At 44.9% G+C, this 18,378-nt stretch overlaps 1 long non-coding RNA gene across 2 annotated transcripts; it reads right to left on the bottom strand.

Annotated features, from left to right (window-relative positions):
• LOC111565821 (uncharacterized) lies at positions 1 to 14,699 on the bottom strand. 2 transcript variants are annotated; one of them, XR_008600117.1, is made up of 7 exons: positions 13,666 to 14,699; positions 13,523 to 13,593; positions 13,285 to 13,439; positions 12,640 to 12,812; positions 2,913 to 8,558; positions 2,770 to 2,840; positions 1 to 2,686 (listed from the first exon to the last, which is right to left on the bottom strand). It is a non-coding gene; the product is annotated as an uncharacterized LOC111565821 (long non-coding RNA). The 2 variants fall into 2 exon arrangements; XR_008600118.1 differs by having other exon boundaries at positions 2,770 to 2,843.
• Between the last annotated feature and the right edge of the window lie 3,679 nt (positions 14,700 to 18,378).

Consider the following 18,378-nt stretch of genomic DNA (forward strand, 5'->3'; position numbering starts at 1 on the left):
CTGACTGGAAATTTTTTATTTAGGTTCAGTGTGCAGTGCAGAGGAGAAAGAACAGTAGACTGTGCAACTAAAGGTGGATTCCATCCAGATGGAATTTAAAATAGACACGGGAGCTGATGTCAACATGTTAAGCGAGGACTCCTTTCAGAAACTCACTCCACCAAGAACTCTGAAATCAGCTGACATTTCAGCCCAGCAGGTGAGCTTTGGTATCTTGGCTGTATCAATGCTACAGTTAGCTACAAGGGAAAGGAATACCCATTAGAAGCATATGTAGTCTGTGGCCAGAGTGTCAGCAACCTGCTCAGGCAACCTTTATCAGTGAAAATTAGCTTAGTACAGCGAGTCGATGAAATGACATGTGCCACAAGTGGATTTCTGCAAACTTTTGGTGAGCATGGCACTCTAAAAAATGAACCAGCCAAAATCCAGCTGAAAGATGATGCTCAATCATATGTTGTGCACACTGCTCGCTGTGTGCCCTTCCCTATGTTACAAAAGGTAAAACAGGAACTACACAGGATGGAGAAGAGCGGTGCCATTCAGCGGGTGACACAGCCAACCAAATGGTGTGCGCCTATGGTGAAGCAAAACCGGCAAAGCCAGAATCTGTGTGGACTTAAAAAGGCTAAATGAGTCAGTCAAAAGAGAATGGTATATCTTACCTACCTCAGATGAAAGAACAGCCAAGCTGAGTGGAGCAGCTGTGTTCTCCTCTCTTGATGCCACGAGCGGGTTTTGGCAAATCCCACTGCATCCAGACAGCTGCAAGCTAATAACCTTCATAACATCTTTTGGCAGATACTGTTTTAAAAGATTACCCTTCGGGATTTCCAGCGCACCTGAAATCTTCCAGCGGAAAATGCTAGAAACTCTGCAGGGGCTGGAAGGTGTTGAAGTCTTCATGGATGACATGCTCGTCTATGAGACCACAATGGACCAACACAATGTTAGGCTCGAGAAGGCTTGAGAAGGTGAGTCAGCGGGCTTGTTGTCCCCACTAGAAAATGTTCAGGAGCTAAAAAGAATCCTGGGCATGGTGAACTACCTGGGAAGGTGTGTCCCTAATTTATCCACAATAGGTCAGCCACTGCTTCTGAAGAGCAAGAACATCTGGACCTGGAGCCACTCACAACAATCAGTCTTTCAGAGCATTAAAGAGATGCGAAAACCAGCACCAGTTCTTGCCTTCTATGATGTTGCTGCATCAGTGTGTCTGTCCATGCCAGCAGCTATGGTCTTGGGGGTGTACTCCCCCAGCTCCACGAAGAGAAGTGGAAACCGGTAGCTTACTTCTCCAGATGTCTCACAGAAGCCGAAACACGCTATGCTCAGATAGAAAAAAAAAAGCACCTGGCGTGCGTTTGGGCTTTTGAGAAATTCGACAAATATCTGTGCGGCTTAGATCAGTTCAGGCTGGGGACTGACCACAAGCCATTGGTACCACTTGACGACAACCGAAGCCTAGACAATGTCCTCGTGAGATGCCAACATCTACTAATGAGGCTCCTGAAGTACAGTCCAGTAGCAGAATATGTACCAGGCAAATGCCCTGTCCCGCAGCCCTCAAAAACATCTAAAGACTGACACACAAGGTGACGTGGCATCTAGCCACGGTGTTACAAGGCATCCCAGCATCCCCAACTAAGCTGGAGAGTATCAGAATGGCAACAGCAGCTGACAACGAGCTACAGGCTGTCACCAAAGTCATCAGATCAGGATGGCCTGAATACAGTAGTGTGGCAAGGCTACGAGGGTTAGATGTATGTTTGCTATCTATCACGTGTCCGACAACGCCACCTGGGGGAGTATCACCCCCAGGAGATCTATTTAGGGAGGACCACCACTCTAATACAGACCACAAGAAAGGTCACACAGGTACGAAAGGCACCGGAGACTGACGCGATTCCACTTTAAGTACAGAAAAATGAAATTTATTAACAATATTTAAAAATGTACACTCTTTCTAAAACCGACCTTGTTGGCGATGCCAAGACATAACGGTAGTAAGTGGCACAGTATTAATCTAATCCTCAAGGGCCCCCCCTGACTTAATTAAGTGTGCCACCAGGCACAGGGCTGAGGGTTTACCAGGCAGCGATGACGAACTGGAGGGGAGAAGGGAAGGGTCACCACCACACTAGGCTGGGCCCACGAGGTCACCACCAAGGCCAATTACGCCAACATGCACCCCTTACTCCCTCGCCCAGTCAACCCAATAAACCAAAAAAAAGGAAAACAAAATTTACAAACCAAAACAAAAAAAAAAGATAACTGAATAATTTAAATATGCAATCACAACAAATAAGTAAATAAACAAAACTAACTAATCAAGAATCCCAAGATCTATACTAACACTAATAATTCTAATACTAACAATTCTAATACTAACAATTCTAATACAAAAAAAAAAAAACAGCAACAACCCTAATAATAATAATACTCTCAATAACAGGCGTGCTGGGCAAGAGGCATACGCACACCAAGATCGTTGTTATTTTATTTTATTATTTTTTTTAAAAACATCATACAACAACAAAACAGCTGCCGATGAGCAGAGAGCTTGCCGCGATGAACTGCAGACAGAACATCAGTAGCCCGCTTCAGGAAGTAGAGCCGCCCGTCAATGTAGCCACAGCTTTTCAGGCAACAGGGGAGACAGCCGCAGAAAAATGCAGCTCAATCACTGCCAACAGCAACCAGAAACATAGTCATTTCATGTGCAGCCCAACAAACACGCATAAGAGCGATAGAAACGAGCCAGCCTACCTCAGAAATTCAATGCAGCGCGTGAATTATTACGCCCGGCTCCCAGCCTTCAGCCAGAATACGGCCCGACTCTGCTAGAAAGCAGAAAGCTCATCAAACACACTAATATAGCCCAGCGATGTAGCGACCACGTCGGCACATACCTGATGACAGGAAACAGCGAAAGCTCGACAGCCAGCGTCTCAAAACCACCACGCAAATCCATGCTAAGCCATGCTACTAATGTAGCCCTCCGGCCCAGGAACAGGAAAGAGGATGCATGTACGAGACGCACAGCCCTCTCCTAGATATAACTGGGTGTGGCACCGCCCAGCAAGCAAGGTGCATTAGGCAGATTACTCCCAGCTGCGCAGACCGGATCTGATGCACACAATACGAGTGGAGGCGGACTGAGCCGTCCTACCACAGTAGCAATGTTCCACCATAAATCACATGAAAGTGAAAAATGAGCTGTCAGAAGCTGATGACTTCAACATACGAGGAACCAGGATTTTTGTTCCAAGGTCAATGAGAACAGGCATCTTGCAGAAGATACATGATGGACACAAAGGGCTAATAAAGTGCAGAGACAGAGCCAATGTATCAGCTTGGTGGCCTGGACTCTCTGTAGAACTTAAGAACACTGTAGAGTCGCGAGCTCAGCAAAAGGAGCCAGTTATCTCCACACTGCTGCCCGAACGTCCATGGAAACAGATTGCTCTCGACCTCTGTGAACATGATAATGTAACCAGGTTTGGACTGGTGAGGGTCTTCTGGTATCTTTTAACATGGAACCGACAACGCCACCTAGGGACTTTCACCCTAAGAATGGTAACAATCCAGCCTCTCAACAGAGGGTTTCCCCTACTAAACACAGGTACGTGCACAAATGAATACAGAAGCATGTATGGAAAAATATAAATACAATTTTATTCTTATACAAAAATATGTTCAGCACACAACACACACTAATTTTAATATAAGCGCAGTTATTAAAACTGGAAGTCACACAGGCCCTATGCAGCTATGGAGGGGAGAAACCTGATTACTGAACCAGAGAGGGGAGAAACCTGATTACTGAACCAGAGAACCAAGCACGACAACCTGAGGATAAACACACACTGTTAATATAAACGCAGTTATTAGAAATGGAGGTCACACAGGCCCTACGCAGCTATGGAGGAGAGAAACCTGATTACTGAGCCAGAGAACACAGCCACGATAAGGATAAACACACACGGGGAGAAAACAAAACTAAACTCGAATCAAGCAAACTCATACAAAACTAGGCAAAACGACTACAAACTAAAAGAAAGAAGCAACAAAATAAACAAACAAAAAGACAAGGCAACAGAGGCAAAACTGCAATGAAACAAAGAAATGTTTAACCACAATCAAGCAACAGAACGATAACAATAAGCATAAACAAACATTTTGGTTACCTTGGCTGTCCGATCCTACACGCGCGTGACACCGCCGATAAAAGCAGAGACACCGTCAATGGACTCGGCCCTGCAGCCACAGAAGACTGGTCTTAAAAGAAGAAACAATATTAATGTAAAATCTAAAGCTTACCAGTGCTTCACGTGCTGCACAGCGCGTACCTGTCCAGAAATGTTCAGGAGTATACTGGAGCTACGTCCGTCAATCAATTTGAACTCCCTGCTGCAACGGCCAAACCAATCATTAGTTCCCCCACAGCTGTATGGCAATGATGGCTCATCAGCCGGTCACAATAAACACAACTTACTTGTGATTTCAGACTACTATTCACGGTTCCTGGAGATACATGTGCCATCTACAACCAGCACTCAAGTTATACATAGACTGAAAGCAACTTTTGCTAGGTTTGGGATCCCAGATGAAGTGGTGAGTGCCAATGGACTTCAATTTTCTAGTGCGGAAAACTGGCGCAGCAGCTTGACTTAAGACACATCATGTCTAGCCCTCACTATCCTCCACCAAATGGTCATGCAGAAAGGGCAGTGCAGACCGCAAAGAGAATCCTCCAGCAGAAAGACCCGTTGATAGCCTTCCATATGCTACCATGGGGGTCAGTACCACAAAGAAAGCTCCTGTACTTTGCGCCTTATCTTTGCCTGACTGCTGCTTATAAATCATAAACTGTTTGCAGGACTTCTCCAGGCCTAAGTAATGTCTGCAGGTTTCCCTTACATACGTCCATATCTGCACCAATCAAAGGGTAGCAATCAACTGATATGTTTTTTTTTTCAGGGCAGATATGGATTATTGGCAGTAAAAGTAGGACCGATAAATACAGTTTTACGCTAGCTCATACAGGCCAGTCACAAGGTTCTACACTGTCCAATCGTGCTCATAGTCAGTCCACTCCTCCCTATTAGGGCACCTTAAAACTGGGGCAGCGTTTATTCATTCTGCCTGCTCTGGGCTGCCACATCACTGCTGCTTCAGCCTTCACTGGTCATGAACCTGCTCCCCCCTTCTCCCCAGCCTCCTCATTGTTATAAGAAATATGTGCATGTATAGATTTGCTTCCTATTCAATATCAGGTTCTGCCAGGGGGTTTGTGATCTCAGAGACTGTCTGTGTCAAGCTTGTGCAGATCATTCCAGAGCATCACTCAAGCAGAGTCACCACCAAACACAAATGCATGTCAGTCTGAAATGGTTAAAATCTGACAAAGTGTCTTGTCTGAACCAATATACATTACATGTTCGATATTAACAGCATATGCGTTACGAAATGAATCAGAGACCCAGGCGTAATGCAACAGAGATTCAACATTCAGGCGTTGGAGTGTCTAAGAATAATTTTATTTACAGCACACAAAAGAACAGCTGGAAATGACAAACTTTATCTTGAAACAAGAGGTGCTTTACCAGGCTCAGCTAACAACAGAGCTCCCTAATGGAGCGGAGGAACACCAGGACTAGACTGTTAAAACAAAATTAGAATACAAAACTGACTACCCCCACGGTGTAGAATGATCGGAGGCGAGTTTCTTTACTAATTTGGCTTTATTCACTTGCCACCCATTCAGCATACAACTCACAACAACTCATGCTGCTACCAAGCATAGGCGAGATTTCGTTCTGCCGTAAAGCATGTCACAAAGCAAGTAAAGTGCGTGCTATGTGCATATGGGACATCTCCCTTTTTCCAAATTATTCCCAATAACTACAAAGTGCATATAAACAGAATGATGACGGCCCAGTAATATATCAAACAGTATCTCCAAACTGTGATAACACACATTCATTTGGCCTTCTAATCAAACTTAAAATGTCTTATCAGTCCAGGTTAGTTTCACAACCCTTGTTAGCTTAGATTTCTCTATAAAATAGACTCAGGATGCAATTTCTCTCTGCAAAACATTAGCAAATGTCACTTTTAACTCAAATTGCTCAACATAACTAAAGTTTACATGTTGCTTCATGTCATTTGTTTTGTCTTGTTTCTCTTTTCACCCCCCCCCCCCAAAAAAAAGCCATAGATGCTTCCTTTCCACCCCAGAGTCCATTGTTTAACACCTAGAAACGCAGTGCTCCAAAAGTCCACTCTAACAACTGGCTTACTGACACGGCCTGATCTTGTGAGGGCCCGTCTTGGTGTTTGTGTGTGCACAGGGTTAATCACCTCACTTGATTTAGAGGAAACGGTCTCTGGAGTGGTGACACTTGCAGATTGGGAGTCCATCCCTGCACCCTCAGTGGAGGCAGGCTGGTCGGTTGTTGCAGGTTGAGGAGTTGCATCTGCCCGGAGATGGAGTTTGTTCCGCCGCAGCACTGCTTCTCCCTGCATGTCGATGAGATAAGACCTCGGAGGTTACTCCGAGATCTTACCTCGAGCCTCTTTTAAGAAGACTGCTGGTGTCTTCCAAGCCTTTTCATGGCCCAGCTCTGTGCAGACGGTGTCTCCCAGATATTGAACTGATAGATGTGTGTCACAATGCCGGCGATTGTAATAGAAAGCTTGTTTAGCCTTTTCATTAGCATCCTTTTGTTTGACAATCTTTCTGTTGGGCCATTTGGGCCGTAGATTCTTCTCAAGCATAAGGAGAGTCATTCTGATCTTTCCTCCCCATCAGCAGTTCTGCTGGACTGACCCCCATGGTAGCACATGGAAGGCTATCAACGGGTCTTTCTGCTGGATGACTCTCTTTGCGGTCTGCACTGCCCTTTCTGCGTGACCATTTGGTGGAGGATAGTGAGGGCTAGACATGATGTGTCTTAAGTCAAGCTGCTGCGCCAGTTTTACGCACTAGAAAATTGAAGTCCATTGGCACTCACCACTTCATCTGGGATCCCAAACCTAGCAAAAGTTGCTTTCAGTCTATGTATAACTTGAGTGCTGGTTGTAGATGGCAATGGAATACATTTCCTCTATAGAGTAGCAGAATTTTGCTTCCTTTAAAAAAAAGTTGGCTGGATTGATAGAAGTAATGAAAGAATAGCATTCATTTTAAGTATTTTGTTTGTGCAGCCCACTCTCCTGGAGAAATGAGTAAAAGTTAAATGTTTTGTTTTGTTTTTCAGATGAGAAAAAGGCTGCTTTTGTCCAGTGCCCTGTCTCTCTGCTCTTCCTCTGGAAGTCAGCCTCGCCTGCCTGTAAATAACACTTTTTTGAGAGGTTTCCTTCCAGGTTTGCAGTCAGAAAGAAATTCAGCCCGAGACTTGTCCGTGGAGACAGGTCCAGAGGATGGCGGGTGCTTGGGTCAGGTCGTCAGGGTAGATTACATATTATGTATGGTAGCATGATCTCCTGCATACCCTAAATGACACAGGCCTGGTAAAAAATTGATGGATTTTTTTTGATGATCTGCTGCTCAGTGCAGCAGCTCACTGCCGTTTGTCTCTGTATGCCCAATGGCCAGTTGACGGCTACTTCTGTCTCAGACAAGTCTTATCTCTGGCATGCTCTCTCTTAGTGCCATGGCCCTCCAGTAATTTTCTTGTATGGGTGGTCTATGAACCACTAACCAAAGGCCTGATGAGTGGGACCTGCAGAGCTGCTTCATACTAGTTTCTGTTTGCTCAGTTTAGGATGTGAGACAGTTGAAGACATTTGGATGATTTCAGGTATTCCAAGTACAAGAGAAGCATTGTGTGTTGCTTGTATTTAATCAGCATTTCACATTTGTGCTCAGAGATGACTGTTTTTAACATAACGATGGAGTGCAGAGTAATGAGCTGAGGACTTGTGGGATGCTTTGACAGTAAAAACACCAAATAGCTGGCTATCGGACATATCACGTTCAATGTGAAGCTTTACTCTGAATTTTAATGGGCCTGTGTGTGGGTTGCAAACATTTCAGGTACACAGGCTGTTACAAAAGCAGCACATTATCCATCATCATGTAGGAAATGTGACATAGGAGGGTTAGCTGATCCACGTTAAAGATCAGTCCACCTTATGTTCTCAGGATACCTCTGCTCCTGTGTTGAAGACAACGTTGAGGAATTTTCTGTACTTCTTTTTTTCACTGATTGTTAGGTAAAGCATGTTATGATTCATCATTCTATTCAGTAGCTTTGGCTAGTGGGTAATATGTCCTCTCTTTGTGTCCTAGGCCAGTTTATTATATGTAATCAGTGCAGATTGGACATTTCCGACATCTTTGAAGGTTGCCTTTTTCCAATTTTTGAAACCCTCTTCTTGAAATGGCGACAAGCATAAGAAGGCAGAGTCCTTACTTTGACAATATTCCAGCCATTTACGTTTGCTGTACCAGTCTTTTGAAAAACACCGTCTTCTGTCCCCTTGACGGGTTCGCAGGAAGTTTTACAGATGTGGCTGCTTTGGCTGTTCTGCTCTTGACTGGGCGATATCTATGATGAAACAAGAGGCAAAATCAGTTATGCTGACATTAAAATAATTATCATTATAGTAATAATAATAATATTTGACCCTTCTCTATAGTAATTATTTAATAACCTATAGCCATTTATATTCAAACTAATCAAACAAAATCAAAGTGATTATATTGTGGTTAATAACTTAATAAACACACTCTAAACATACATTTCCAGATGATGTTAGCATCTAGCCTAGCAATAAATTTCATTATTAATGGCATAATTTTACCTGTTGGTCCAGGAGCAGGTCGAACACCTGCTGCTGACCCCTGCCTCGCCTCTGTGCCCATTATCTCTGCTAACCGTCCCTCTTCTGCAGCTGCAGCTGCCTGAACTTCTGCAGTGCTGCTTTAACAGGTTGCTGTAGCAGCACCTTTTGGCACTTAAAAAGCACGTCACGACGAATATTACTTCTCCCCCTTCTTTTTACAAAAGAAATTATGACTTACTCATAGTCCTCGCTTCATATCGGTGCTGCTGATTGATGCGGATCAATGGCGATGCTGTCGGAGTTTGCAATCTACTCAGAACCAATGAAATGAATGAGTGATTGACATCACTGTTAGACAATGAGCCAATCAAGGGGGAAGGAACTGCCTTTGTCGCCTCTGATTGGCTAAGTGTGCGCCATCTGAGCCTTGTCCTTGCCGTGGTGTGAGCTTAACTGGCAATCGATATTTGTCACTGGTCAGTGGGGTTGCCAGTGGGGTGGCCAGCAGATTTGTAGGGGTGGCCGCGGCTACCCCAGGCCCGCCTGGTGGCGCCATTGCCACTTTCTCATTTTTCCTCAGTACTCCCACCTGCTTGCCTGCTACCCTGGTCAACTCTGCCTCACCTGCCAAATTTGAATTAACGGAATTACCGAATTATTCTTTCTGTTAGCTTTCCTGGCTTGGTAGTACCGTGTGTCACATATGCACATATGTAGAGCAAGTTAAGTGTGTTACAGCAGTGTTACGACATCTTTTACAGCAGAACAAAAACTTGTCTATGCTTGGTCGCGGCATGAGAAGCCGCATGTTATGTTATGAGTTGTATGCTGAATGGGTGGCAAAGTTAATAAAACCGAATTAGTAAAGAAACTCGCCTGGGCTCATATCGCTCATGGTGTCAGAAGTGACCGGAGTCACAGAAGAGACAAAGTATGGATTGCCAACTGAAAGGTGAAGTTTAATTCCCCAGCGAGCTTTTCTTTTGATAAACCGACAGATTGGCCGGACTGGAGACAGCACTTTGAGCGGTTCAGACTCGCCACAAAACTAGACAAAGACGACGGGAAAGTTCAGGTGTGCTACCTAATCTACGCCATGGGCAACAAGACAGAAAATATATACAAATCATTCATTTTCGCTGACAAAGGGCACAGGAATGACTTTGGCATTGTGGGGAAGAAGTTTGACGACTACTTTTTCCCCCTGAGGAATATTATACACGAGAGAGCATGTTTCCACCAGCATATCCAGCGGCCAGGGGAGAAAGTGGAGTGTTCCATCCGAGCCCTGTATGATCTATCAAAGCACTGTGAGTTCGGCACAGGCCGAGAGGAAAATATCCCCAACCATATCGTCTTTGCGATACTAGAGAAGGAGCTCTCATGCAGGCTGCAGCAGATGCCGGACCTGACACTTGCACTGATGATACAGACCGTCAGGAGGTCGCAGCACAAGTGAGCCTGCTAGGAAACACTATGGGTACAATGCACGAGGTGCAATACAAACAGAATAAAAATAACTGGAAACAACAACAAGGCAAGTCTAAAGACAGAAAATGGGGAGGAAATGACAGTAAATGTGGAAAAGCACAACACAGCAAAGATGAAAGATGTCCTGCAGGGAGAACCACATGCCACCATAGCCATAAAATGGGACAGTGGGCCAGGATGTGCCGCAACAGCAACAAGTCCATGAATGAAATCACAGAGACTGAGCAAGCTGACTGGAAATTTTTTATTTAGGTTCAGTGTGCAGTGCAGAGGAGAAAGAACAGTAGACTGTGCAACTAAAGGTGGATTCCATCCAGATGGAATTTAAAATAGACACGGGAGCTGATGTCAACATGTTAAGCGAGGACTCCTTTCAGAAACTCACTCCACCAAGAACTCTGAAATCAGCTGACATTTCAGCCCAGCAGGTGAGCTTTGGTATCTTGGCTGTATCAATGCTACAGTTAGCTACAAGGGAAAGGAATACCCATTAGAAGCATATGTAGTCTGTGGCCAGAGTGTCAGCAACCTGCTCAGGCAACCTTTATCAGTGAAAATTAGCTTAGTACAGCGAGTCGATGAAATGACATGTGCCACAAGTGGATTTCTGCAAACTTTTGGTGAGCATGGCACTCTAAAAAATGAACCAGCCAAAATCCAGCTGAAAGATGATGCTCAATCATATGTTGTGCACACTGCTCGCTGTGTGCCCTTCCCTATGTTACAAAAGGTAAAACAGGAACTACACAGGATGGAGAAGAGCGGTGCCATTCAGCGGGTGACACAGCCAACCAAATGGTGTGCGCCTATGGTGAAGCAAAACCGGCAAAGCCAGAATCTGTGTGGACTTAAAAAGGCTAAATGAGTCAGTCAAAAGAGAATGGTATATCTTACCTACCTCAGATGAAAGAACAGCCAAGCTGAGTGGAGCAGCTGTGTTCTCCTCTCTTGATGCCACGAGCGGGTTTTGGCAAATCCCACTGCATCCAGACAGCTGCAAACTAATAACCTTCATAACACCTTTTGGCAGATACTGTTTTAAAAGATTACCCTTCGGGATTTCCAGCGCACCTGAAATCTTCCAGCGGAAAATGCTAGAAACTCTGCAGGGGCTGGAAGGTGTTGAAGTCTTCATGGATGACATGCTCGTCTATGAGACCACAATGGACCAACACAATGTTAGGCTCGAGAAGGCTTGAGAAGGTGAGTCAGCGGGCTTGTTGTCCCCACTAGAAAATGTTCAGGAGCTAAAAAGAATCCTGGGCATGGTGAACTACCTGGGAAGGTGTGTCCCTAATTTATCCACAATAGGTCAGCCACTGCTTCTGAAGAGCAAGAACATCTGGACCTGGAGCAACTCACAACAATCAGTCTTTCAGAGCATTAAAGAGATGTGAACACCAGCACCAGTTCTTGCCTTCTATGATGTTGCTGCATCAGTGTGTCTGTCCATGCCAGCAGCTATGGTCTTGGGGGTGTACTCCCCCAGCTCCACGAAGAGAAGTGGAAACCGGTAGCTTACTTCTCCAGATGTCTCACAGAAGCCGAAACACGCTATGCTCAGATAGAAAAAAAAAAAAAAGCACCTGGCGTGCGTTTGGGCTTTTGGGAAGTTCGACAAATATCTGTGCGGCTTAGATCAGTTCAGGCTGGGGACTGACCACAAGCCACTGGTACCACTTACAACAACCGAAGCCTAGACAATGTCCTCGTGAGATGCCAACATCTACTAATGAGGCTCCTGAAGTACAGTCCAGTAGCAGAATATGTACCAGGCAAAACCCTTGTTGTCGCAAATGCCCTGTCCCGCAGCCCTCAAAAACATCTAAAGACTGACACACAAGGTGACGTGGCATCTAGCCACGGTGTTACAAGGCATCCCAGCATCCCCAACTAAGCTGGAGAGTATCAGAATGGCAACAGCAGATGACAACGAGCTACAGGCTGTCACCAAAGTCATCAGATCAGGATGGCCTGAATACAGTAGTGTGGCAAGGCTACGAGGGTTAGATGTATGTTTGCTATCTATCACGTGTCCGACAACGCCACCTGGGGGAGTATCACCCCCAGGAGATCTATTTAGGGAGGACCACCACTCTAATACAGACCACAAGAAAGGTCACCCAGGTACGAAAGGCACCGGAGACTGACGCGATTCCACTTTAAGTACAGAAAAATGAAATTTATTAACAATATTTAAAAATGTACACTCTTTCTAAAACCGACCTTGTTGGCGATGCCAAGACATAACGGTAGTAAGTGGCACAGTATTAATCTAATCCTCAAGGGCCCCCCCTGACTTAATTAAGTGTGCCACCGAAACAGTCACCAGGCACAGGGCTGAGGGCTTACCAGGCAGCGATGACGAACTGGAGGGGAGAAGGGAAGGGTCTTAATGCACCACACCACACGTGAACAAAACAAAATCATTGACGAACACCCAAGTGCACTATTGTACAGGGAGTGAAGGGACCACCACCTCCGGGGGAAATCAGTCAGCCACCAGCCACCTGGCCCAACAGCTCCTGTCCAAGGAGAAGAGGCAAACTGTTAGTCACGGAAAAACGAGGCACACCTACATAGATCTCAAATAAACTGCCACACCACCACACTAGGCTGGGCCCACGAGGTCACCACCAAGGCCAATTACGCCAACATGCACCCCTTACTCCCTCGCCCAGTCAACCCAATAAAACCAAAAAAAAGGAAAACAAAATTTACAAACCCAAACAAAAAAAAGATAACTGAATAATTTAAATATGCAATCACAACAAATAAGTAAATAAACAAAACTAACTAATCAAGAATCCCAAGATCTATACTAACACTAATAATTCTAATACTAACAATTCTAATACTAACAATTCTAATATAAAAAAAACAGCAACAACCCTAATAATAATAATAATAATACTCTCAATAACAGGCGTGCTGGGCAAGAGGCATACGCACACCAAGATCGTTGTTATTTTATTTTTTTTTTTAAAAACATCATACAACAACAAAACAGCTGCCGATGAGCAGAGAGCTTGCCGCGATGAACTGGTGACAGAACATCAGTAGCCCGCTTCAGGAAGTAGAGCCGCCCGTCAATGTAGCCACAGCTTTTCAGGCAACAGGGGAGACAGCCGCAGAAAAATGCAGCTCAATCACTGCCAACAGCAACCAGAAACATAGTCATTTCATGTGCAGCCCAACAAACACGCATAAGAGCGATAGAAACGAGCCAGCCTACCTCAGAAATTAAATGCAGCGCGTGAATTATTACGCCCGGCTCCCAGCCTTCAGCCAGAATACGGCCCGACTCTGCTAGAAAGCAGAAAGCTCATCAAACACACTAATATAGCCCAGCGATGTAGCGACCACGTCGGCACATACCTGATGACAGGAAACAGCGAAAGCTCGACAGCCAGCGTCTCAAAACCACCACGCAAATCCATGCTAAGCCATGCTACTAATGTAGCCCTCCGGCCCAGGAACAGGAAAGAGGATGCATGTACGAGACGCACAGCCCTCTCCTAGATATAACTGGGTGTGGCACCGCCCAGCAAGCAAGGTGCATTAGGCAGATTACTCCCAGCTGCGCAGACCGGATCTGATGCACACAATACGAGTGGAGGCGGACTGAGCCGTCCTACCACAGTAGCAATGTTCCACCATAAATCACATGAAAGTGAAAAATGAGCTGTCAGAAGCTGATGACTTCAACATACGAGGAACCAGGATTTTTGTTCCAAGGTCAATGAGAACAGGCATCTTGCAGAAGATACATGATGGACACAAAGGGCTAATAAAGTGCAGAGACAGAGCCAATGTATCAGCTTGGTGGCCTGGACTCTCTGTAGAACTTAAGAACACTGTAGAGTCGCGAGCTCAGCAAAAGGAGCCAGTTATCTCCACACTGCTGCCCGAACGTCCATGGAAACAGATTGCTCTCGACCTCTGTGAACATGATAATGTAACCAGGTTTGGACTGGTGAGGGTCTTCTGGTATCTTTTAACATGGAACCGACAACGCCACCTAGGGACTTTCACCCTAAGAATGGTAACAATCCAGCCTCTCAACAGAGGGTTTCCCCTACTAAACACAGGTACGTGCACAAATGAATACAGAAGCGTGTATGGAAAAATATAAATACAATTTTATTCTTATACAAAAATATGTTCAGCACACAACACACACTAATTTTAATATAAGCGCAGTTATTAAAACTGGAAGTCACACAGGCCCTATGCAGCTATGGAGGGGAGAAACCTGATTACTGAACCAGAGAGGGGAGAAACCTGATTACTGAACCAGAGAACCAAGCACGACAACCTGAGGATAAACACACACTGTTAATATAAACGCAGTTATTAGAAATGGAGGTCACACAGGCCCTACGCAACTATGGAGGAGAGAAACCTGATTACTGAGCCAGAGAACACAGCCACGATAAGGATAAACACACACGGGGAGAAAACAAAACTAAACTCGAATCAAGCAAACTCATACAAAACTAGGCAAAACGACTACAAACTAAAAGAAAGAAGCAACAAAATAAACAAACAAAAAGACAAGGCAACAGAGGCAAAACTGCAATGAAACAAAGAAATGTTTAACCACAATCAAGCAACAGAACGATAACAATAAGCATAAACAAACATTTTGGTTACCTTGGCTGTCCGATCCTACACGCGCGTGACACCGCCGATAAAAGCAGAGACACCGTCAATGGACTCGGCCCTGCAGCCACAGAAGACTGGTCTTAAAAGAAGAAACAATATTAATGCAAAATCTAAAGCTTACCAGTGTTTCACGTGCTGCACAGCGCGTACCTGTCCAGAAATGTTCAGGAGTATACTGGAGCTACGTCCGTCAATCAATTTGAACTCCCTGCTGCAACGGCCAAACCCAATCATTAGTTCCCCCACAGCTGTATGGCAATGATGGCTCATCAGCCGGTCACAATAAACACAACTTACTTGTGATTTCAGACTACTATTCACGGTTCCTGGAGATACATGTGCCATCTACAACCAGCACTCAAGTTATACATAGACTGAAAGCAACTTTTGCTAGGTTTGGGATCCCAGATGAAGTGGTGAGTGCCAATGGACTTCAATTTTCTAGTGCGGAAAACTGGCGCAGCAGCTTGACTTAAGACACATCATGTCTAGCCCTCACTATCCTCCACCAAATGGTCATGCAGAAAGGGCAGTGCAGACCGCAAAGAGAATCCTCCAGCAGAAAGACCCGTTGATAGCCTTCCATATGCTACCATGGGGGTCAGTACCACAAAGAAAGCTCCTGTACTTTGCGCCTTATCTTTGCCTGACTGCTGCTTATAAATCATAAACTGTTTGCAGGACTTCTCCAGGCCCTAAGTAATGTCTGCAGGTTTCCCTTACATACGTCCATATCTGCACCAATCAAAGGGTAGCAATCAACTGATATGTTTTTTTTTTCAGGGCAGATATGGATTATTGGCAGTAAAAGTAGGACCGATAAATACAGTTTTACGCTAGCTCATACAGGCCAGTCACAAGGTTCTACACTGTCCAATCGTGCTCATAGTCAGTCCACTCCTCCCTATTAGGGCACCTTAAAACTGGGGCAGCGTTTATTCATTTCTGCCTGCTCTGGGCTGCCACATCACTGCTGCTTCAGCCTTCACTGGTCATGAACCTGCTCCCCCCTTCTCCCCAGCCTCCTCATTGTTATAAGAAATATGTGCATGTATAGATTTGCTTCCTATTCAATATCAGGTTCTGCCAGGGGGTTTGTGATCTCAGAGACTGTCTGTGTCAAGCTTGTGCAGATCATTCCAGAGCATCACTCAAGCAGAGTCACCACCAAACACAAATGCATGTCAGTCTGAAATGGTTAAAATCTGACAAAGTGTCTTGTCTGAACCAATATACATACATGTTCGATATTAACAGCATATGCGTTACGAAATGAATCAGAGACCCAGGCGTAATGCAACAGAGATTCAACATTCAGGCGTTGGAGTGTCTAAGAATAATTTTATTTACAGCACACAAAAGAACAGCTGGAAATGACAAACTTTATCTTGAAACAAGAGGTGCTTTACCAGGCTCAGCTAACAACAGAGCTCCCTAATGGAGCGGAGGAACACCAGGACTAGACTGTTAAAACAAAATTAGAATACAAAACTGACTACCCCCACGGGTGTAGAATGATCGGAGGCGAGTTTCTTTACTAATTTGGCTTTATTCACTTGCCACCCATTCAGCATACAACTCACAACAACTCATGCTGCTACCAAGCATAGGCGAGATTTCGTTCTGCCGTAAAGCATGTCACAAAGCAAGTAAAGTGCGTGCTATGTGCATATGGGACATCTCCCTTTTTCCAAATTATTCCAATAACTACAAAGTGCATATAAACAGAATGATGACGGCCCAGTAATATATCAAACAGTATCTCCAAACTGTGATAACACACATTCATTTGGCCTTCTAATCAAACTTAAAATGTCTTATCAGTCCAGGTTAGTTTCACAACCCTTGTTAGCTTAGATTTCTCTATAAAATAGACTCAGGGATGCAATTTCTCTCTGCAAAACATTAGCAAATGTCACTTTTAACTCAAATTGCTCAACATAACTAAAGGTTTACATGTTGCTTCATGTCATTTGTTTTGTCTTGTTTCTCTTTTCACCCCCCCCCCCAAAAAAAAGCCATAGATGCTTCCTTTCCACCCCAGAGTCCATTGTTTAACACCTAGAAACGCAGTGCTCCAAAAGTCCACTCTAACAACTGGCTTACTGACACGGCCTGATCTTGTGAGGGCCCGTCTTGGTGTTTGTGTGTGCACAGGGTTAATCACCTCACTTGATTTAGAGGAAACGGTCTCTGGAGTGGTGACACTTGCAGATTGGGAGTCCATCCCTGCACCCTCAGTGGAGGCAGGCTGGTCGGTTGTTGCAGGTTGAGGAGTTGCATCTGCCCGGAGATGGAGTTTGTTCCGCCGCAGCACTGCTTCTCCCTGCATGTCGATGAGATAAGACCTCGGAGGTTACTCCGAGATCTTACCTCGAGCCTCTTTTAAGAAGACTGCTGGTGTCTTCCAAGCCTTTTCATGGCCCAGCTCTGTGCAGACGGTGTCTCCCAGATATTGAACTGATAGATGTGTGTCACAATGCCGGCGATTGTAATAGAAAGCTTGTTTAGCCTTTTCATTAGCATCCTTTTGTTTGACAATCTTTCTGTTGGGCCATTTGGGCCGTAGATTCTTCTCAAGCATAAGGAGAGTCATTCTGATCTTTCCTCCCCATCAGCAGTTCTGCTGGACTGGACCATGGTAGCACATGGAAGGCTATCAACGGGTCTTTCTGCTGGATGACTCTCTTTGCGGTCTGCACTGCCCTTTCTGCGTGACCATTTGGTGGAGGATAGTGAGGGCTAGACATGATGTGTCTTAAGTCAAGCTGCTGCGCCAGTTTTACGCACTAGAAAATTGAAGTCCATTGGCACTCACCACTTCATCTGGGATCCCAAACCTAGCAAAAGTTGCTTTCAGTCTATGTATAACTTGAGTGCTGGTTGTAGATGGCAATGGAATACATTTCCTCTATAGAGTAGCAGAATTTTGCTTCCTTTAAAAAAAAGTTGGCTGGATTGATAGAAGTAATGAAAGAATAGCATTCATTTTAAGTATTTTGTTTGTGCAGCCCACTCTCCTGGAGAAATGAGTAAAAGTTAAATGTTTTTGTTTTGTTTTTCAGATGAGAAAAAAGGCTGCTTTTGTCCAGTGCCCTGTCTCTCTGCTCTTCCTCTGGAAGTCAGCCTCGCCTGCCTGTAAATAACACTTTTTTGAGAGGTTTCCTTCCAGGTTTGCAGTCAGAAAGAAATTCAGGCCCGAGACTTGTCCGTGGAGACAGGTCCAGAGGATGGCGGGTGCTTGGGGTCAGGTCGTCAGGGTAGATTACATATTATGTATGGTAGCATGATCTCCTGCATACCCTAAATGACACAGGCCTGGTAAAAAATTGATGGATTTTTTTTGATGATCTGCCGCTCAGTGCAGCAGCTCACTGCCGTTTGTCTCTGTATGCCCAATGGCCAGTTGACGGCTACTTCTGT

Source organism: Amphiprion ocellaris, chromosome 21 (assembly GCF_022539595.1).
Source record: "Amphiprion ocellaris isolate individual 3 ecotype Okinawa chromosome 21, ASM2253959v1, whole genome shotgun sequence".
Classification (NCBI taxonomy): domain Eukaryota; kingdom Metazoa; phylum Chordata; class Actinopteri; family Pomacentridae; genus Amphiprion; species Amphiprion ocellaris.